Source organism: Paramormyrops kingsleyae, chromosome 14, assembly GCF_048594095.1.
Source record: "Paramormyrops kingsleyae isolate MSU_618 chromosome 14, PKINGS_0.4, whole genome shotgun sequence".
NCBI lineage: Eukaryota > Metazoa > Chordata > Actinopteri > Osteoglossiformes > Mormyridae > Paramormyrops > Paramormyrops kingsleyae.
Window position 1 is genome coordinate 1,763,254 of NC_132810.1, and position 9,439 is coordinate 1,772,692.

Below are 9,439 nucleotides of genomic sequence, written 5' to 3' on the forward strand. Positions count from 1 at the left end.
TGAGCAAACTCAGCATTGAGCAGAGTAATAATAAAAACATCACATGAAAAGCCATAGAGCATTCATGTTCTGTTTTAAACAGACATTATCACACCCAATCTGACAATAGAGAGGCAAACCAACAGCCTAGCTTCTTCTTAAAAGGCAAATAATACAGCAAAGTGAAGAAAAAAGCAACTGAGTAAATAGGGGGTAAGTAAGTAAATAAATAGCAATTTCAGGCAGGCTGTCATGAAGCAGCCAGACTGGAAACCCATGGTATGTGGGTTCACAGCTTGTCTTCAGAAAAGGGGTGAGAACATCTGTGAACGGGAGATGAAACAGGCAGGGGGGGAGGAAGCTGTGGAAGGAAGATTATGCATGTGGATGAGTGCAAAAAGGAAACATAATGTCAAATAACAGGAGAGTAAAGCAGGGAAGTAAATGCAAAGGGGGAGAGTTGTTTCTGTCCTCAGCTCTTCTAAACCAACTTGTCGTGACACGTTTTGTGGACAAAGGGTGTCAGCCTGACATTCTAATCAGTGATCCCCTTCCAGACCAGCTTAGGTGAGACTGTCTCAGAAGGCTGAACACAGGTAAATCAAGGCAAGCTTTCACGTTAAAAGGTTTCGCACGTCATAAAACATCCAGAGTGAAATGGTTCAAGGAGTTATACACACACACATTCAAATCTACAAATATAGACTTAGTTGAGAAACCAGATGACTAAGACAAGAACTGCACACTTTTGTAACTCGCAACACTGGCTTTCCCATTGACAAATAAAGGGAATAACTTTCCATGACATTAAGATTATGTTTAAACCTGACAATTCAGGGTTACGATTCCTAACATAGGTAGTGGAACAGAAAACAAATTACATGTGTAAGCAATGATATCCACAGGAATCCAAAGCAAATGTGCTTCAAACATCTCTGATTTGAACTGTGATGCAGCTGTTTACCATTGATTAAGGTTTGTGTGTTACTTCTGCTTGGGGAGGGGGAAAAAGTGCCCCACCGCATCAAATTCTCATCAGAACAAACGAGCTTCAGAAAATACTTCCTATCACCAAAAATGACCCAGCCTGCACTGCCTAACAACAACATATCAGAGTACAAAATGACACAAGGTTGTGTGAAAGTCCAAAACGTGACATTGAGTAAGTTCTGCTTAATAATATTTGGATTGTGTAACTAAACGATTGAAATGACCTACACTTCATTATGTCATAGGTAAAGCCAATTTTATGGCATGTTTCTTTTCTCCAATCATTTTTGCCAAAACAGCGCCATACAATCCCATCCGTTGGCCCTGTACCATATTAAATCAGGGTCTATGTTCTGCAGTCTATCCTAGAGAACATACAGTGTGTACAGGTTTGTCAGGACATCAGTCAATTTCAGGCCACTCGACCCAAAAAGAATGAGACGTATAAATACAAAGGCAGCAACATTGAATGACACAGAGGTAAACATTGGGTACTATTTAAAATCATAGTAACAGAGCTGGTCAATCAAAAAGCAAATCAACCCACAGTTTCACTATGTCTAAATGTGTAACAAGGTGAAAAAATACATTAAATGGCAAATGATATATTAATACATTAATTAGCACAATTAAGTAGCTTAAAGGTTATACAGTCATCTAAATACTACTTATTGATAAGCTATCATTGTAAGCTTTGGTTGTCAATTAAACACGACGAAAATACAAGATGAGGTAGGAAATTTCCACACCTATACAGAGTGTGTGATCTTCAAACTGCAATAATACCTGCGTAATCTGGGCCAGTAACCAACCTTGAACAAGTGTCCCAACGGAAAGCTTAAAGAAACTGCATCAAATGGCATTTTCATCGCGTCTCACATTCCCTTGGTTATTCATGACCTCCATATTTCCCCGTACAATATCAGCCACGGAAAATTAAAATCTATAGAGCCTCTTGATAGCTGCCTGTCAGTCTCTTTAAAATTCTTCATAAAATATTTATAACATACGTGTTCTATGCGTGTTGTTCTTTGCAAGTCCAAGTTCTGTGATTATTTAATGCCATCAGATTTAACACATGAAACAGGGCTGTGAATGGTGCGATATTTAGTTCATAACTGATTTGAAGATCAGGGTTTTTAATTATGAACTTTCAGGACTCAAACACCTCAGAACCTAGAATCGTAACAAAAACGAGTGTCCTTTTAACCGTGACATGATAGTCTTATTTATCCTAATGCTACTTCAATGATCAAAAAAAGTATTTACTGAATTCCCCTTCTTTTCTGAAATGCAGGGTAGCAAAACAAAATTGGCTATATTTTACACTGGTAGATACGTATCTATGCATATTACACAAATATACACATTTGTATTGTCACATATTTCACCATAATGGCACATACTGAATATGAATATGAATGTTTCCTTTCCTTAACAAGGAGCAGGACATGCCCAAACGTCTTTTGCTGTCTGGTCATTCCAGGGAGATGGGCTGGCTTGCCAATATTATAATGTCCCTAAAGATTACATTTTCTAAGTTCAGCTGCGACTTTGCATATCCTAGCCAGACCACAGTGAAAAGCTGCACAAAGACACTGGCGAGAACTGTCTAGAGAGTAATATATAAAGTGGTGAAGTCTAACGTACTGGCACACACCCTCTGAGTAGAGAATGTAACACAGTCACAGATTTTACATAAATATGTTCTTCTTCAGCTGCCTGATAGGCATTTCAAGCATTTCTTTAAATAACTTCAGCAACAAATACAGTTCTCAAAAGAGATGGTATTTAGACAATGAGTGCAAACACCTCATCACTTGTGCATTGGCGACTTTCCACATTTTTGAGACTCATAGCAAAATACCCAATTAAGCTGTTTTGCAGTGTGTTTCATGATCCGACAACTACCTTCCGGCGAACAGTTGTCACCTGGAACTAAAAATGTAAAGGCACCTCTAGTAAACTTGCTGTAAAGGATAGATTGAAGTGAAACATTATAAAATTATATATATATGAGTGGCTGGATAGCTCAACAGGTAAGACACCTGACTTTCACATTGGGGACCTGGGTTCAAATCTGGGTTGGGGCAACATCCAGTTCATCTTAGGCAAGACCCATGACGCAACCAAAACGTACGAGATGCCGGCTCAGATGCCGCCCGCTCAAACAAGGTCTGTGTCAGGTGCTATATTCACTATATATATATAAGAAATAGTATATATGCTCTACATTATATATATATATATATATATATATATAATGTAGAGCATATATACTATTTCTTATATATACATATACAGGTCAGTGAAGAACATTTGCATATAACAGCAGTCAGAACAGACAGTCCGGATCCTCATCAAGGGCAGGTTAGGCCATGGTTCTAGGCACTAAAAAAAAAAAACTTCTAAAATAACGGTGTACTTTAGTGCAGCCAGCAATCAAACCGTGACCTAAAACATGTACATTACTGAGGTCCTGCAAAGTGGCAGGTACATCATGAGATACTAAACACTGCCTTTAAAGGACTCAGGTGTAAAAAAATAACCTTTACGGCTTCTCTTGCAAGGAAAATGGTGCCTAATTCAGTCAAACTGCGAGTAACGTAAGGCACAGAGTTTAAATTGAAAGGATGTGCCCAAACAGCATCGGGAGCTATACAAAATGAGACAGTACTTTCTCATGCTGCATGATTAATGGGAATGTCAAAACAAATACAAACAAATAGCAATGCTTTCAGCTAGGCAGAACCATTATGGCCTTCATATAATTCTGATCTGTGTCAGCTGATGTTTTCAGTTTCCCTCCAACCATCTAATTTGGTTTAAATGTACTTCTAATAATTATATTTTTAAATGAAAATGTCAGAAATATTTTATATTGTCAAATTTAACATGGGGACGGCATGGTGGTGCAGTGGTTAGCACTGTTGCCTCACACCTCTGGGACCTGGGTTCGAGTCTCTGCTTGGGTCACATGTGTGTGGAGTTTGCATGTTCTCCCCATGTTGTTGTGGGGTTTCCTCCGGGTGCTCCGGTTTCCCCCCACAGTCCAAAGACATGCTGAGGCTAATTGGCGTTGCTAAATTGCCCTTAGGTGTGCATATGTGAGTGAATGGTGTGTGAGTGCCCCCTGTCCAGGGTTGTTCCCTGCCTTGTGCCCATTGCTTCCGGGATAGGCTCCGGACCCCCCGCAACCCAGTAGGATAAGTGGGTTGGACAATGGATGGATGGAAATTTAACATGCAAAACAGAATTAATATCGTCTCTTACATGCAAGAACCAGGCTTAGTTGTTATTCAGAATATACCATGGTCATTTGATTTTAAACATTTAACATTATCTTTACAAAACCTACTAGATACTTAGAAAGAAAAAAATAAATAAGGGTTCAACATAGCCAATGAATCTGGTCCATATTCAGACCTTTTTTAAAAATTTCTATTTATGCAGCAGACTCCCTTGTCCGGAGCAATGCATGGATGTGAGGAAAGTCTGGGTCAGAGAGCAGTGCCAGCCAGCATTCCTGGAGTAGTTGGGGTTAAGTGCTTTGCTTGAGGAGCTAATAGTGATATGATTGCTCTGCCAGTCACAGAACTCAAACTCACCACCTTCTGGACTCAGACATATATCCCAAACCCACAGATCCCTGTTTAAAGTGCTGCCTGAAATGTTGTCACTTGTGATGACCTGCAGGAAGTTTATAACATACTCTGATCCATCTCTGAGAAATATTAGCAAGGGCATTTAATAATATAGTGGGGGGGGGGGGGGGGGGAAACAGGTCACATGAGACATATCTACTTTTGCATGCAATTATCAGAAGTCTTAATCATCCAATAAATCAAAGTGCATATAAATACAAAAACATCTTTCCACGTTGTGTTTTTCAGTTATAAAAACAGAACATTGTCCTTACAAATCAGTGCCATGAAGTATGAATTGAAACAAGGGCACATTGCTATCTTAACATATATGGCTCGCAAATTACACAAAGCAATCATAGACACGGACTGCAGAATCATTTACAAAGTGACTTTCACCCCTCACATTGTGAACTACAAGGGTTTGCATTCAGCTACTTGTTCTGTGCAACATAAGTAAACCTTGTAACTATCCGTCTGCGATGCAGAGGGGCAATTTAAAATGTTCAGTATAACCGACAAGTAGCTATCGGACAAGGGAAGTGTTCAACCTAGTTTTGCCTCCAGATAAGTCATTTCCCCCTCAAATCTTCAAGTTTGAATATTCCCAACGGTACACACATTTAAATGTAATGCAGCTCTTCTAAAAGATAATAATAATAAAAAAAACAGGTTATCCTTATATGCAGTTAAGACAGCTGCATGTGGCACAGACATTCAAGTCCCCACCCAACAAACAAAGCTTTGAAGTATTCAGGTCAGCTCCACTTATGTCTCCGGCAAGGGTGACAACTGCAGCTGCATTTATCATTTTCTCATAGCCTTGATCTAAACAGAAACAACACTTCTGATTACCATTTCTGTTTCCAACAGAAAACATGAATGGAAATACAAAAGAAATTAAAATGCAGCATTTCTATGAAAATGAAAACCTTTTTAGCACAAACCAGTTGTCCAGATTTTAAGCAATATTGCAGTATTTATGCAGTACTTACTAATAATATGATGTTGCATACATTGTAGAATCCCAGTTTTATTGCATTGGTCAGCAACTGCAAGAATCATTGTGATTTAGAATATCGTCACTTTAGTCCATCTTTATAGACTTTAGCCTTCCTCTTACCATGTTGGCTATTGATTTGTTTCAATAACAATCCGACCAGCCATTACAACTCTGGGATATCTTTTTTTTCCCCTGTCCACATAAACTTGCATCAACAACAGAAGAGGTCACACAATGACATCCCTAAGCTAAAGAAATAAGGTGAGAGATAAAGCCGCCACTTACTAAAGGATAAAGAAGTGAATTTTAAATTGTGAAGCATTTCGATGCCGTATAAAATATACAGTACATTGCATCTACAGTGGTTGCAGCTAGGAAGTGGTCATCCCAAAGACCACAGCACAGAGAAATAAGTATTTTTATTCAGTACGGTGCTATAGCATACATAGATGTCTTCAAATAGAGCATTTACACCAACAATGAAATGTAATAGCATTGAAAAAACACAAGAGCAACAACAGAAGAGTAAAAATCAAAAAGCACTAAATACCACCACTGGTATATAAAATATCTGCATGTAGATTGTATAATAATACTTTCAAATTACACTGCACATCTATAAAGATGTACTGAAATGATATACATAAAATGAGAATGCATTCTTGCAAAACAAAGATATCCGCATGCAGTTCACATGTGCAAACCATGAGGTTTAAGCACAGTTTCAAACACTTATTGCAATTAAGATCAGTCACTACGCATAATAGACATCCCATTTCTCCAAGGATGTTGGCAACTGGCCAGTAGTAAAATGGGCGGACTTTGTCTCTCACTTCAACCTCTGTGCATAATAATCAATTTAATTACAGTTATTATAATTCACCACTTGTATTTATGCAGGGTATCTGGAAAAGCAGGTGCTGGTTTTGAGTTAAAAACTGCATCAAAAAATATGTCCAAATATAACAGACAGTAGATTTGAAGATACAAAATTCACGGTGATCTAAAACAAGGATTGAAAAGTTAGAATAGAGAGATTCTGGGACCACATGCAAAGAAAAGGCAAATGATATAGCTGCAGAAAGAAATACAATGCATACAAGTTGATCTTAACCGTCTTTAAAAGATCATGTCATAGAAAGATTGGTTGTTTTTTTGGCAGGTATTTTTGCCAATGGGGAAATAAAGAAAATAAGTATGCTGATTTAGAGATAAATTAAAAAAAATAAACAGCTGCCAATGGAAAACAACAAGGCTAAACATAAAAAACCTGGTTACCCTTAAGCAAACTCTAATTTACGCCTCCTGTCCTATTACAGTTAGCTAATGGATTACTTGGTAACAGTGGGGAAAGTTTTTTAGCTCTCTAAAACCTCTGGGAGAGATTCTTGAGCAGAAAATATATTTTGTAATTAAGTGAAAGAAATATACATCTGATCAAAGACAGCATTTTTCTGTGAAGTATAAAAAGTATAAGAACAATACTAGATGCTTAACAATAAAGCATCTTTTGAGAAGAACTTTGGTTTAAGTTTTTCAGGTTAAACTTCAGCCTAGCCTTTACAGATTAACTGCAACTAGAGAATTTAAATTAATGATCACCGTTCAAATTGGGACATCCAATTGTTAGTAGATGCGCAAGGCAAAGAACGAATACCCCATAACCCACACTCCATATCAAAAACAAATGGAAGGGTCTTCATTTATTGGGTCCAGCCCCTATCCTAAAGTCAACATGGGTGCTGTACGTTGTTCAAAAGATAAGTGCTACTTAGAAAAACAGAGTCTGCCTACACACCAACCAAGCACAGGTCTTCATCAAAAACATTTACCCTGGGAAGCAACAGACTGGAGCTATTCAACGTAGCGGTTACTTTTAAAGTGCTCCAGTAAGAGGAAGAGACGACACTTTCCAGGGTAACTTTTAAATAAAAAAAGAAGCAGAAATGATGAGAATGAGGATGCGAGCTCGCTTTTATCTGACTGTGTCGGCGGGGTATCCGCGCAGTAATGTAATCCTTACGTCACTGATTTAACAAGCTAAGCGGCTATCGGCAAAGGCGGAACGCCCAAACTTACCATTACTAGTTACACCTTACCGGCAGCCTGTTAATAACAATACGTCCCACTGACATGTAACTAACTCAATATTAATATTTAATCATAGTAGTGAAATAAACATTCGGAGCAAGCTGAGAAACAAACAGCTACCCTGACGTTAGACATCGAGCTAATTTAAGACCTGGAGCTAACGCCCTCTGTGTCCTATTTGACTAGTTAGCTAGTCAGCTATATTTCCCATAGTATTTATTTCTCTGCTTTTCAGCTGTATTTCAGGAAAAACAGAATATATGAAACCGGAGTAACATGATTACGGAGTTAACTCCACGAGCCCTTCTTTGCTCGGAAATATTTCGTATCAACTAGTCGGTCAGTCAGCTAGATTTCTGCGCTCCAAGGACAGATGTGGCCACTGCCAACTACTCCACTAGGAAATAGTTAACTTCCGACCCCGCCAGCTAGTCCCCTCGATAGCGATGGTTAATGCAAAAAAAATCACGGTGGGAGCCTCGCCAGCCCGTAACTTTACCGACTTCAACTGCAACACTTGGGACGCGATCTGGGCGTAAAAGCAGCTTGTGTTCAGTTTTAACAGCCAAATCATAATGCGGTAGACAGCTGCAGACTTTGCATTTATCGACAACTGTTTTGATAGCTCGCAGGGTATGTGAGCAATCAGTTAATGTTATTCTATCCCTCATTTAACATATGTGTATATTTTGCATTCGCCCCGTGCATGACATCTGCAAACCCAAACTGATAACTACCCGACCTAACTACTCTGGGTATGTGAGCACAGATGTGGCTAACTAGTTAGCCACGTTAGCGACAAATTTCTTACCTTGGTCTGTGGATCTATGGCCTCCGTCCACCACACCATTTAATAACGGGATAATATATTAGTCCTAAAGTAAATCCGTTCGCGTAGTCCCGACACTGAACATGCGCCAACTGTTTTACAGCCTTGCCGCCTTCTTTTCGCCACCTAATTTGATTTCGCTTGGAGACGAGACTGACTTGCCTTTGTCTGTCTGACAGCAGCCATATTGACATTAACAGAAAATTGATCGCAGTTCCACGGGAATCGTAGTTCTTTTACGCAACAGGGAGCTCGGGGAGGGGGGCTGCTAAATTGTTTTCAAGGGGGGGTCATAGTCTCGGATAGGTCTCAAAAACACTACAAGTCCCGTGGACGCCGAAGGAAAACAGACACTTGGCCATGTTTGTTAGCATCACTCTCCGCTTCGGCCGCGAGCGCAGCGCAAGCGTTGACGTAATGGTCAGACGCTGCGCGAGGATGGAGACATAGCAAAGACGGAAGCATGCATGCCAGGGGGCAAAAAGGGTAAACGTGTGACTGTCGCTGTGCAGACATGTCTGGAGCGATAAAAGAAACACACGCTCTGGACAAATCATTCATGCAGTTAATCAACCAGTTAGGTCTTTTTCTATACTCCTAAACGGTTTTAGATGTTTTTTCCCCAGTGCAAGTCACTGCATCTCTTGATATGATAGATATTTAACGCAAATTAATGCAAAGAAGAGTAAATTAACTTGAATTTTAGAACCTGTATAATTAAACCAATGCATAGAAACAATGATGTTGAATAGATAACAATAGTTTATTACATTAAACTGTGTACTTTTCTGCATGGTCGTACCTTTTACAGAGGTCCTACTCGTTTCCATTGTGGATTCGAGCTGTAAAAAATGAACATGGTACATATTTTCAATGAAAATCACTATAAATGTGTCAGCAGTA

At 39.1% G+C, this 9,439-nt stretch overlaps 1 pseudogene; it reads right to left on the reverse strand.

Annotated features, from left to right (window-relative positions):
• LOC111850912 (homeobox-containing protein 1-like) overlaps window positions 1-8,936 on the reverse strand; it is a 31,757-nt pseudogene extending 22,821 nt beyond the window's left edge.
• Between the last annotated feature and the right edge of the window lie 503 nt (window positions 8,937-9,439).